This window comes from Lampetra fluviatilis, chromosome 55, assembly GCF_964198595.1.
Source record: "Lampetra fluviatilis chromosome 55, kcLamFluv1.1, whole genome shotgun sequence".
Lineage (NCBI taxonomy): Eukaryota > Metazoa > Chordata > Hyperoartia > Petromyzontiformes > Petromyzontidae > Lampetra > Lampetra fluviatilis.
The window spans coordinates 5937178-5948263 of NC_136329.1; the positions used below are offsets into that span (position 1 = coordinate 5937178).

The 11086-nt window shown below is 54.6% G+C and overlaps 1 long non-coding RNA gene across 1 annotated transcript; it reads left to right on the forward strand.

The window, feature by feature from the left end:
• The first annotated feature begins 4746 nt into the window (after positions 1 to 4746).
• Positions 4747 to 10378, forward strand: LOC144949885 (uncharacterized). Its single transcript, XR_013640317.1, has 3 exons — positions 4747 to 5038; positions 8364 to 8448; positions 10318 to 10378. It is a non-coding gene; the product is annotated as an uncharacterized LOC144949885 (long non-coding RNA).
• The last annotated feature ends 708 nt before the right edge of the window (positions 10379 to 11086 follow it).

Sequence of the window (11086 nt, forward strand, 5' to 3'; positions counted from 1 at the left end):
GTGGGTGGGTGGGTGAGTGAGTGGGTGGGTGGGTGGGTGAGTGAGTGAGTGAGTGGGTGGGTGGGTGGGTGAGTGGGTGAGTGGGTGGGTGGGTGAGTGAGTGAGTGGGTGAGTTGGCGAGTGAGTGGGTGAGTGAGTGGGTGGGCGAGTGAATGGGTGAGTGGGTGATTGAATGGGTGAGTTGATGAGTGGATGGGTGAGTGGGTGGGTGAGTGAATAGTTGAGTGAGTTAGTGAATGAGTGGGTAGCTGAGTTAGTGAATGGGAATGGGTGGGTGAGTTAGTGGATGAGTGGGTGAGTTAGTGGATGAGTGGAGGTGGGTGAGTTAGTGAATAACACATACAGAGATAACTCACACAGACACACATAACTCAGAGAGAAGGAGAGTCAGAGTGAGAGTCATCGTCTTGGTCTGCATCTCGTGTCTCTGTGTGTGTGAATCTTTGTCTTGGTCTGCATCTCGTGTCTCTGTGTGTGTGAGTCTTTGTCTTGGTCTGCATCTCGTTGTCTCTGTGTGTGTGAGTCTTTGTCTTGGCCTGCATCTCGTGTCTCTGTGTGACTGAGTCTGTGTCTTGGTCTGCATCTCGTGTCTCTGTGTGTGTGAGTCTTTGTCTTGGTCTGCATCTCGTGTCTCTGTGTGATTGAGTCTTTGTCTTGGTCTGCATCTCGTGTCTCTGTGTGTGTGAGTCTTTGTCTTGGTCTGCATCTCGTGTCTCTGTGTGTGTGAGTCTTTGTCTTGGCCTGCATCTAGTGTCTCTGTGTGTGTGAGTCTACGTCTTGGTCTGCATCTCGTGTCTCTGTGTGTGTGAGTTTTTGTCTTGGTCTGCATCTCGTTGTCTCTGTGTGTGAGTCTGTCTTGATCTGCATCTCGTGTCTCTGTGTGTGAGTCTTTGTCTTGGCCTTCATCTCGTGTCTCTGTGTGAGTGAGTCTTTGTCTTGGTCTGCATCTCGTGTCTCTGTGTGTGTGAGTCTTTGTCTTGGTCTGCATCTCGTGTCTCTCTGTGTGAGTCTTTGTCTTGGTCTGCATCTCGTGTCTCTGTGTGAGTGAGTCTTTGTCTTGGCCTGCATCTCGTGTCTCTGTGTGAGTGAGTCTTTGTCTTTGTCTGCATCTCGTGTCTCTGTGTGTGAGTCTTTGTCTTTGTCTGCATCTCGTGTCTCTGTGTGTGTGAGTCTTTGTCTTGGTCTGCATCTCGTGTCTCTGTGTGTGTGAGTCTTTGTCTTGGTCTGCATCTCGTGTCTCTGTGTGTGTGAATCTTTGTCTTGGTCTGCATCTCGTGTCTCTGTGTGTGTGAGTCTTTGTCTTGGTCTGCATCTCGTGTCTCTGTGTGTGTGAGTCTGTCTTGGTCTGCATCTCGTGTCTCTGTGTGAGTGAGTCTTTGTCTTGGTCTGCATCTCGTGTCTCTCTGTGTGTGTGAGTCTTTGTCTTGGTCTGCATCTCGTGTCTCTGTGTGTGTGAGTCTTTGTCTTGGTCTGCATCTCGTGTCTCTGTGTGTGTGTCTTTGTCTTGGTCTGCATCTCGTGTCTCTGTGTGTGTGAGTCTGTGTCTTGGTCTGCATCTCGTGTCTCTGTGTGTGTGAGTCTTTGTCTTGGTCTGCATCTCGTGTCTCTGTGTGAGTGAGTCTTTGTCTTGGCCTGTATCTCGTGTCTCTGTGTGTGTGAGTCTACGTCTTGGTCTGCATCTCGTGTCTCTGTGTGAGTGAGTCTTTGTCTTGGTCTGCATCTCGTGTCTCTGTGTGTGTGAGTCTGTGTCTTGGTCTGCATCTCGTGTCTCTGTGTGTGTGAGTCTTTGTCTTGGTCTGCATCTCGTGTCTCTGTGTGTGTGAGTCTTTGTCTTGGTCTGCATCTCGTGTCTCTGTGTGTGTCTTTGTCTTGGTCTGCATCTCGTGTCTCTGTGTGTGTCTTTGTCTTGGTCTGCATCTCGTGTCTCTGTGTGTGTGAGTCTGTCTTGGTCTGTATCTCGTGTCTCTGTGTGTGTGAGTCTTTGTCTTGGTCTGCATCTCGTGTCTCTGTGTGAGTGAGTCTTTGTCTTGGTCTGCATCTCGTGTCTCTGTGTGAGTGAGTCTTCGTCTTGGTCTGCATCTCGTGTCTCTGTGTGTGTGAGTCTTCGTCTTGGTCTGCATCTCGTGTCTCTGTGTGTGAGTCTTTGTCTTGGTCTGCATCTCGTGTCTCTGTGTGTGTGAGTCTGTGTCTTGGTCTGCATCTCGTGTCTCTGTGTGTGAGTCTTCGTCTTGGTCTGCATCTCGTGTCTCTGTGTGTGTGAGTCTTCGTCTTGGTCTGCATCTCGTGTCTCTGTGTGTGAGTCTTTGTCTTGGTCTGCATCTCGTGTCTCTGTGTGTGTGTGAGTCTGTGTCTTGGTCTGCATCTCGTGTCTCTGTGTGTGAGTCTTCGTCTTGGTCTTGGTCTGCATCTCGTGTCTCTGTGTGTGTGAGTCTTCGTCTTGGTCTGCATCTCGTGTCTCTGTGTGTGTGAGTCTTTGTCTTGGTCTGCATCTCGTGTCTCTGTGTGTGTGAGTCTTTGTCTTGGTCTGCATCTCGTGTCTCTGTGTGTGTCTTTGTCTTGGTCTGCATCTCGTGTCTCTGTGTGTGTGAGTCTGTCTTGGTCTGTATCTCGTGTCTCTGTGTGTGTGAGTCTTTGTCCTGGTCTGCATCTCGTGTCTCTGTGTGAGTGAGTCTTTGTCTTGGTCTGCATCTCGTGTCTCTGTGTGAGTGAGTCTTCGTCTTGGTCTGCATCTCGTGTCTCTGTGTGTGTGAGTCTTCGTCTTGGTCTGCATCTCGTGTCTCTGTGTGTGAGTCTTTGTCTTGGTCTGCATCTCGTGTCTCTGTGTGTGTGAGTCTGTGTCTTGGTCTGCATCTCGTGTCTCTGTGTGTGAGTCTTCGTCTTGGTCTGCATCTCGTGTCTCTGTGTGTGTGAGTCTTCGTCTTGGTCTGCATCTCGTGTCTCTGTGTGTGAGTCTTTGTCTTGGTCTGCATCTCGTGTCTCTGTGTGTGTGTGAGTCTGTGTCTTGGTCTGCATCTCGTGTCTCTGTGTGTGAGTCTTCGTCTTGGTCTTGGTCTGCATCTCGTGTCTCTGTGTGTGTGAGTCTTCGTCTTGGTCTGCATCTCGTGTCTCTGTGTGTGTGAGTCTTTGTCTTGGTCTGCATCTCGTGTCTCTGTGTGTGAGTTTTTGTCTTGGTCTGCATCTCGTGTCTCTGTGTGTGTGAGTCTTTGTCTTGGTCTGCATCTCGTGTCTCTGTGTGTGTGAGTCTTTGTCTTGGTCTGCATCTCGTGTCTCTGTGTGTGTGAGTCTACGTCTTGGTCTGCATCTCGTGTCTCTGTGTGTGTGTGTGAGTCTATGTCTTGGTCTGCATCTCGTGTCTCTGTGTGTGTGAGTCTTTGTCTTGGTCTGCATCTCGTGTCTCTGTGTGTGAGTCTGTGTCTTGGTCTGCATCTCGTGTCTCTGTGTGTGAGTCTTCGTCTTGGTCTGCATCTCGTGTCTCTGTGTGTGTGAGTCTGTGTCTTGGTCTGCATCTCGTGTCTCTGTGTGTGTGAGTCTGTCTTGGTCTGCATCTCGTGTCTCTGTGTGTGTGAGTCTTTGTCTTGGTCTGCATCTCGTTGTCTCTGTGTGTGTGAGTCTTTGTCTTGGTCTGCATCTCGTGTCTCTGTGTGTGTGAGTCTGTGTCTTTGTCTGCATCTCGTGTCTCTGTGTGTGTGTCTTTGTCTTGGTCTGCATCTCGTGTCTCTGTGTGTGTGAGTCTTTGTCTTGGTCTGCATCTCGTGTCTCTGTGTGTGAGTCTTTGTCTTTGTCTGCATCTCGTGTCTCTGTTTGAGTGAGTCTTTGTCTTGGTCTGCATCTCGTGTCTCTGTGTGTGTGAGTCTTTGTCTTGGTCTGCATCTCGTGTCTCTGTGTGAGTGAGTCTTTGTCTTGGTCTGCATCTCGTGTCTCTGTGTGTGAGTCTTTGTCTTGGTCTGCATCTCGTGTCTCTGTGTGTGAGTCTTTGTCTTGGCCTGCATCTCGTGTCTCTGTGTGTGTGTGTCTTTGTCTTGGCCTGCATCTTGTCGTCTGTGTGTGTGAGAGTCTTGGTCTTGGTCTGCATCTCGTGTCTGTGTGAGTCAGTCTTTGTCTTGACCTGCATCTCGTGTCTCTGTGTGAGTGAGTCTTTGTCTTGGTCTGCATCTCGTGTCTCTGTGTGTGAGTCTTTGTCTTGGTCTGCATCTCGTGTCTCTGTGTGAGTCTGCGTCTTGGTCTGCATCTCGTGTCTCTGTGTGAGTGAGTCTTTGTCTTGGTCTGCATCTCGTGTCTCTGTGTGAGTGAGTCTTTGTCTTGGTCTGCATCTCGTGTCTCTGTGTGTGTGTGAGTCTGCGTCTTGGTCTGCATCTCGTGTCTCTGTGTGTGTGAGTCTTTGTTTTGGTCTGCATCTCGTGTCTCTGTGTGAGTGAGTCTTTGTCTGCATCTCGTGTCTCTGTGTGTGTGTGTGTCTTTGTCTTGGCCTGCATCTCGTGTCTCTGTGTGTGTGTGTCTTTGTCTTGGTCTGCATCTCGTTGTCTCTGTGTGTGTGAGTCTCCGTCTTGGCCTGCATCTCGTGTCTCTGTGTGAGTCTGCGTCTTGGTCTGCATCTCGTGTCTCTGTGTGTGTGTGAGTCTTTGTCTTGGTCTGCATCTCGTGTCTCTGTGTGAGTCTGCTTCTTGGTCTGCATCTCGTGTCTCTGTGTGTGTGAGTCTTTGTCTTGGTCTGCATCTCGTGTCTCTGTGTGTGTGAGTCTTTGTCTCGTGTCTCTGTGTGTGTGAGTCTTTGTCTTGGCCTGCATCTTGTCGTCTGTGTGTGTGAGAGTCTTGGTCTGCATCAGTGAATGTTTTTTTATTGAAACGCCCAACAATTAATTCGTTTTAAATCGATTAAAGCGTCGCGTCCCAACACAGCCTGTCCGTTTTATTTTTTTATTTGAAAAAAAACGAGATTCCCTATCGCGCACAATGAAAAACTAAAATGATAATTTTGAATCGATCGTGATAATTATTACGAAGCGTTTGAGTTTACACGAATTGATGACAGCGCAGACGAGGTGAGATTTAGTGACAGTGGTGAATGTGATGGTGATGGTGAATGTGATGGTGATGGTGGTGGTGGTGATGGTGATGGTGAATGTGATGGTGATGGTGGTGGTGGTGATGGTGATGGTGAATGTGATGGTGATGGTGGTGGTGGTGATGGTGAATGTGATGGTGATGGTGAATGTGATGATGGTGGTGATGGTGATGGTGAATGTGATGGTGGTGAATGTGATAGTGATGGTGGTGAATGTGATGGTGGTGAATGTGATGGTGATGGTGATGATGATGGTGAATGTGGTGGTGAATGTGATGGTGATGGTGGTGAATGTGATGGTGAATATGATGGTGGTGAATGTGATGGTGATGGTGAATGTGATGGTGATGGTGGTGAATGTGATGGTGGTGAATGTGATGGTGATGGTGAATGTGATGGTGATGGTGGTGATGGTGGTGGTGATGGCGAATGTGTGGTGGTGGTGATGGTGGTGGTGATGGTGAATATGATGGTGATGGTGAATGTGATGGTGATGGTGATGATGGTGGTGGTGATGGTGAATGTGATGGTGGTGATGGCGAATGTGTGGTGGTGGTGATGGTGGTGGTGATGGTGAATATGATGGTGATGGTGAATGTGATGGTGGTGATGGCGAATGTGTGGTGGTGGTGATGGTGAATATGATGGTGATGGTGAATGTGATGGTGATGATGGTGGTGGTGATGGTGGTGGTGATGGTGGTGGTGATGGTGGTGGTGATGGTGGTGATGATGGTGGTGATGGTGGTGTTGGTGATGGTGGTGATGATGGTGGTGATGATGGTGGTGATGGTGGTGGTGGTGATGGTGGTGATGATGGTGGTGATGATGGTGGTGGTGATGGTGGTGGTGATGGTGGTGGTGATGGTGGTGATGATGGTGGTGATGGTGGTGGTGATGGTGGTGGTGGTGATGGTGGTGATGATGGTGGTGATGGTGGTGATGATGGTGGTGGTGATGGTGGTGGTGATGGTGGTGGTGATGGTGGTGGTGATGGTGGTGATGATGGTGGTGATGGTGGTGGTGATGGTGGTGGTGGTGATGGTGGTGGTGATGGTGGTGATGATGGTGGTGATGATGTTGGTGGTGATGGTGGTGGTGATGGTGGTGGTGATGATGGTGGTGATGATGGTGGTGGTGATGGTGGTGGTGATGGTGGTGGTGATGGTGGTGATGATGGTGGTGATGGTGGTGGTGATGGTGGTGGTGGTGATGGTGGTGATGATGGTGGTGATGGTGGTGATGATGGTGGTGGTGATGGTGGTGGTGATGGTGGTGGTGATGGTGGTGGTGATGGTGGTGATGATGGTGGTGATGGTGGTGGTGATGGTGGTGGTGGTGATGGTGGTGGTGATGGTGGTGATGATGGTGGTGATGATGTTGGTGGTGATGGTGGTGGTGATGGTGGTGGTGATGATGGTGGTGATGATGGTGGTGGTGATGGTGGTGATGGTGGTGATGGTGGTGATGATGGTGGTGGTGATGATGGTGGTGATGGTGGTGGTGATGATGGTGGTGGTGGTGATGGTGGTGATGATGGTGGTGGTGGTGGTGGTGGTGATGGTGGTGATGGTGGTGGTGATGGTGGTGGTGATGGTGGTGGTGATGGTGGTGGTGAGGGTGAATGTGTGGTGGTGGTGGTGGTGGTGATGGTGAATGTGTGGTGGTGGTGATGGTGGTGGTGATGGTGGTGGTGGTGATTGGTGGTGGTGGTGATTGTGAATGTGTGGTGGTGGTGATGGTGGTGGTGATGGTGGTGAGGGTGAATGTGATGGTGGTGATGGTGGTGATGATGGTGGTGATGATGGTGGTGATGGTGAATGTGATGGTGGTGATGGTGAATGTGATGGTGGTGATGGTGGTGGTGATGATGGTGGTGATGGTGGTGGTGAATGTGTGCGATTGGGTGAATGAGTGGATGAGTGAGTGAGTCAATGGGTTGGTGAGTGATTGGGTGAGTGGGCGAGTGAGTGAGTGGGCGAGTGAGTGAGTGGCTGGGTGGGTGAGTGATTGGGTGAGTGGTCAAGTGTGTGAGTGGATGGGTGGGTGAGTGAGTAGCTGAGTGGGTGAGTGGATGGGTGAGCGAGTGGCTGAGTGAGTGAGTGGCTGAGTGGGTGAGTGAGTGGGTGAGTGGCTGGGTGAGTGAGTGGCTGGGTGGGTGAGTGAGTGGCTGAGTGGTCAAGTGAGTGAGTGAGTGGGCCAGTGAGTGAGTGGTTGGGTTAGCGAGTGGCTGAGTGGGTGAGTGGATGGGTGAGTAAGTGAGTGGGTGGGTGAGTGAGTGGGTGAGTGGCCAAGTGAGTGAGTGGGTGAGTGAGTGAGTGGGTGAGTGAGTGGCTGAGTGAGTGAGTAGCTGGGTGGTCGAGTGAGTGAGTGAGTGGCTGAGTGAGTGGGTGAGTGAGTGAGTGGCTGGGTGAGTGGGTGGGTGAGTGAGTGAGTGAGTGGCTGAGTGAGTGAGTGAGTGGCTGGCTGGCTGAGTGAGTGAGTGAGTGGCTGAGTGGGTGAGTGAGTGGCTGGGTGGCTGGTTGGGTGAGGTGGGTGAGTGAGCGAGTGGGTGAGTGAGTGGGTGGCTGAGTGAGTGGGTGAGTGAGTGAGTGGCTGGGTGAGTGGGTGGGTGAGTGAGTGAGTGAGTGGCTGAGTGAGTGAGTGAGTGGCTGGCTGGCTGGGTGAGTGGGTGAGTGGCTGAGTGAGTGAGTGGCTGGGTGAGTGAGTGAGTGGATGAGTGGCTGAGTGAGTGGTCAAGTGAGTGAGTGGCTGGGTGGACGAGTGAGTGGCTGAGTGAGTGAGTGGCTGAGTGAGTGGTCAAGTGAGTGAGTGGCTGAGTGAGTGAGTGGTTGAGTGGGTGAGTGAGTGGCTGGGTGAGTGAGTGGCTGAGTGAGTGGGTGAGTGGCTGAGTGAGTGAGTGAGTGGGTGAGTGGTCAAGTGAGTGAGTGGCTGGCTGGGTGAGTGGGTGAGGTGGGTGAGTGAGTGAGTGAGTGGCTGAGTGAGTGAGTGGCTGGCTGAGTGAGTGAGTAGCTGGGTGGGTGAGTAGCTGGGTGGGTGAGTGGGTGAGGTGGGTGAGTGAGTGAGTGGGTGAGTGAGTGAGTGGGTGAGTGAGTGAGTGAGTGGCTGGCTGGGTGGGTGGGTGAGGTGGGTGAGTGAGTGAGTGGTTGAGTGGGTGAGTGAGTGGGTGAGTGAGTGAGTGGGTGAGTGAGTGGCTGGCTGGGTGGGTGAGGTGGGTGAGTGGGTGAGTGAGTGAGTGAGTGGCTGGCTGGGTGGGTGGGTGAGGTGGGTGAGTGATGGTGATGACGTTGGGACTGCCCGCAGGACATGGAGGCTGGTACTGACCCCACGGGGCACGGGGAGCGCTGCCTCAGGGCAGGTGGCAGCCGCGATGGGCGGCGGGTACGAGGTGAGTCTCATGGTGGGTGGGTGGGTGGGTGAGCGGGTGGGTGGGTGAGTGGGCGGGTGGGTGGGTGAGTGGGCGGGTGGGTGGGTGAGTGGGCGGGTGGGTGGGTGAGTGGGTGGGTGGGTGGGTGGGTGAGTGGGTGGGTGGGTGGGTGAGTGAGTGGGTGGGTGGGTGGGTGAGTGGGTGGGTGGGTGAGTGAGTGAGTGGGTGGGTGGGTGGGTGGGTGGGTGGGTGGGTGGGTGGGTGAGTGGGTGGGTGGGTGAGTGGGTGGGTGAGTGGGTGGGTGGGTGGGTGGGTGAGTGGGTGGGTGGGTGAGTGAGTGGGTGGGTGGGTGAGTGGGTGGGTGGGTGGGTGAGTGGGTGGGTGGGTGAGTGGGTGGGTGGGTGGGTGAGCGGGCGGGCGGGCGGGCGGGCGGGCGGGTGGGTGGGCGGGCTGGGTGGGTGAGCGGGTGGGTGGGTGAGCGGGTGGGTGGGTGAGCGGGTGGGTGGGTGAGTGAGTGGGTGGGCGGGTGAGTGGGCGGGTGAGTGGGTGGGTGGGCGGGTGAGTGGGCGGGTGGGTGGGTGGGTGAGTGGGCGAGTGGGTGGGTGGGTGAGTGGGTGGGTGAGTGGGTGGGTGGGTGAGTGGGTGGGTGGGTGGGTGAGTGGGTGGGTGGGTGAGTGAGTGGGTGGGTGAGTGGGTGGGTGGGTGGGTGGGTGGGTGGGTGGGTGGGTGGGTGAGTGGGTGGGTGGGTGAGTGGGTGGGTGGGTGAGTGGGCGGGTGAGTGGGCGGGTGAGCGGGTGGGCGGGTGGGCGAGTGGGCGAGTGGGTGGGCGGGTGGGTGAGCGGGTGGGTGAGCGGGTGGGTGGGTGGGTGAGTGGGTGGGTGGGTGAGTGGGTGGGTGGGTGGGTGAGTGGGTGGGTGGGTGGGTGAGTGGGTGGGTGGGTGGGTGGGTGAGTGGGTGGGTGGGTGGGTGAGTGGGTGGGTGGGTGGGTGAGTGGGTGGGTGAGTGGGTGGGTGGGTGAGTGGGTGGGTGGGTGAGTGGGTGGGTGGGTGGGTGAGTGGGTGGGTGGGTGGGTGAGTGGGTGGGTGGGTGGGTGGGTGAGTGAGTGGGTGGGTGGGTGGGTGGGTGAGTGGGTGGGTGGGTGGGTGGGTGGGTGGGTGGGTGAGTGGGTGGGTGGGTGGGTGAGTGGGTGGGTGGGTGGGTGGGTGAGTGGGTGGGTGGGTGAGTGGGTGGGTGAGTGGGTGGGTGGGTGGGTGAGTGGGTGGGTGGGTGGGTGGGTGAGTGGGTGGGTGGGTGGGTGAGTGGGTGGGTGAGTGGGTGAGTGGGTGGGTGAGTGGGTGAGTAGATGGGTGGGTGAGTGGGTGGGTGGGTGAGTGAGTGAGTGATTGGGTGGGTGGGTGAGGGAGTGGGTGGGTGGGTGAGTGAGTGAGTGGGTGGGTGAGTGAGTGAGTGGGTGGGTGAGTGGGTGGGTGGGTGGGTGGGTGAGTGGGTGGGTGGGTGGGTGAGTGGGTGAGCGAGTGGGTGGGTGGGTGAGCGGGTGAGTGAGTGGGTAGGTGGGTGGGTGAGTGAGTGAGTGGGTGGGTGGGTGGGTGAGTGGGTGGGTGAGTGGGTGGGTGAGTGGGTGTGTGAGTGGGTGGGTGGGTGAGTGGGTGGGTGAGTGAGTGGACAGTGCATATCATTATCATCATCAGTGTTTCTTTTTGTTTGCATTTCGACTGCTTGTGTTGTGGTTATTGCAAACATGACGCCTTGTACAAAGGTGTCAGTTTTTGTACCAGTTGAAAGGGTGAAAATCTATCACCACTAATGAAATCGTTGTTTAAAAAAAAAAAACTTTCATCAAGATTTTATTTTTGCCGTTCTCTGCTTTGTCGACCTCGGACCTGCCCGCAGGTGGAGGGGGAGGAGGGGGAGCTGAAGATCTGAGGGCTCACGATGTCCGTGGACAACTGGGCGATGAGGTGGAGGAGGTGGAGGAGGTGGAGGAGGGGGTTGAGGGGGTTGAGGGGACGCGTGGGGAGGGGGCGAGCTGGGACGGCGAGCAGAACAGAGCTGACGGGGAGATGGAGTTGAGCAGCGTTGGTGAGAGAGGGAGACACAGACTCACCACACAGACTCACCACACAGACTCACCACACAGACTCACCACACAGACTCACCACACAGACTCACCACACAGACTCACCACACAGACTCACCACACAGACTCACCACACAGACTCACCACACAGACTCACCACACAGACTCACCACACAGACTCACCACATAGAGACACCACACAGAGACACACAGAGACACACAGACTCACCACACACTCACCACACAGACTCACCACACAGACTCACCACACAGAGACCCACAGACTCACCACACAGACTCACCACACAGACTCACCACACAGACTCACCACACAGACTCACCACATAGAGACACCACACAGAGACACACAGAGACACACAGACTCACCACAGACTCACCACACAGACTCACCACACAGACTCACCACACAGAGACCCACAGACTCACCACACAGACTCACCACACAGAGACCCACAGACTCACCACACAGACTCACCACACAGACTCACCACACAGACTCACCACACAGACTCACCACACAGAGACCCACAGACACCCACAGACTCACCACACAGAGACCCA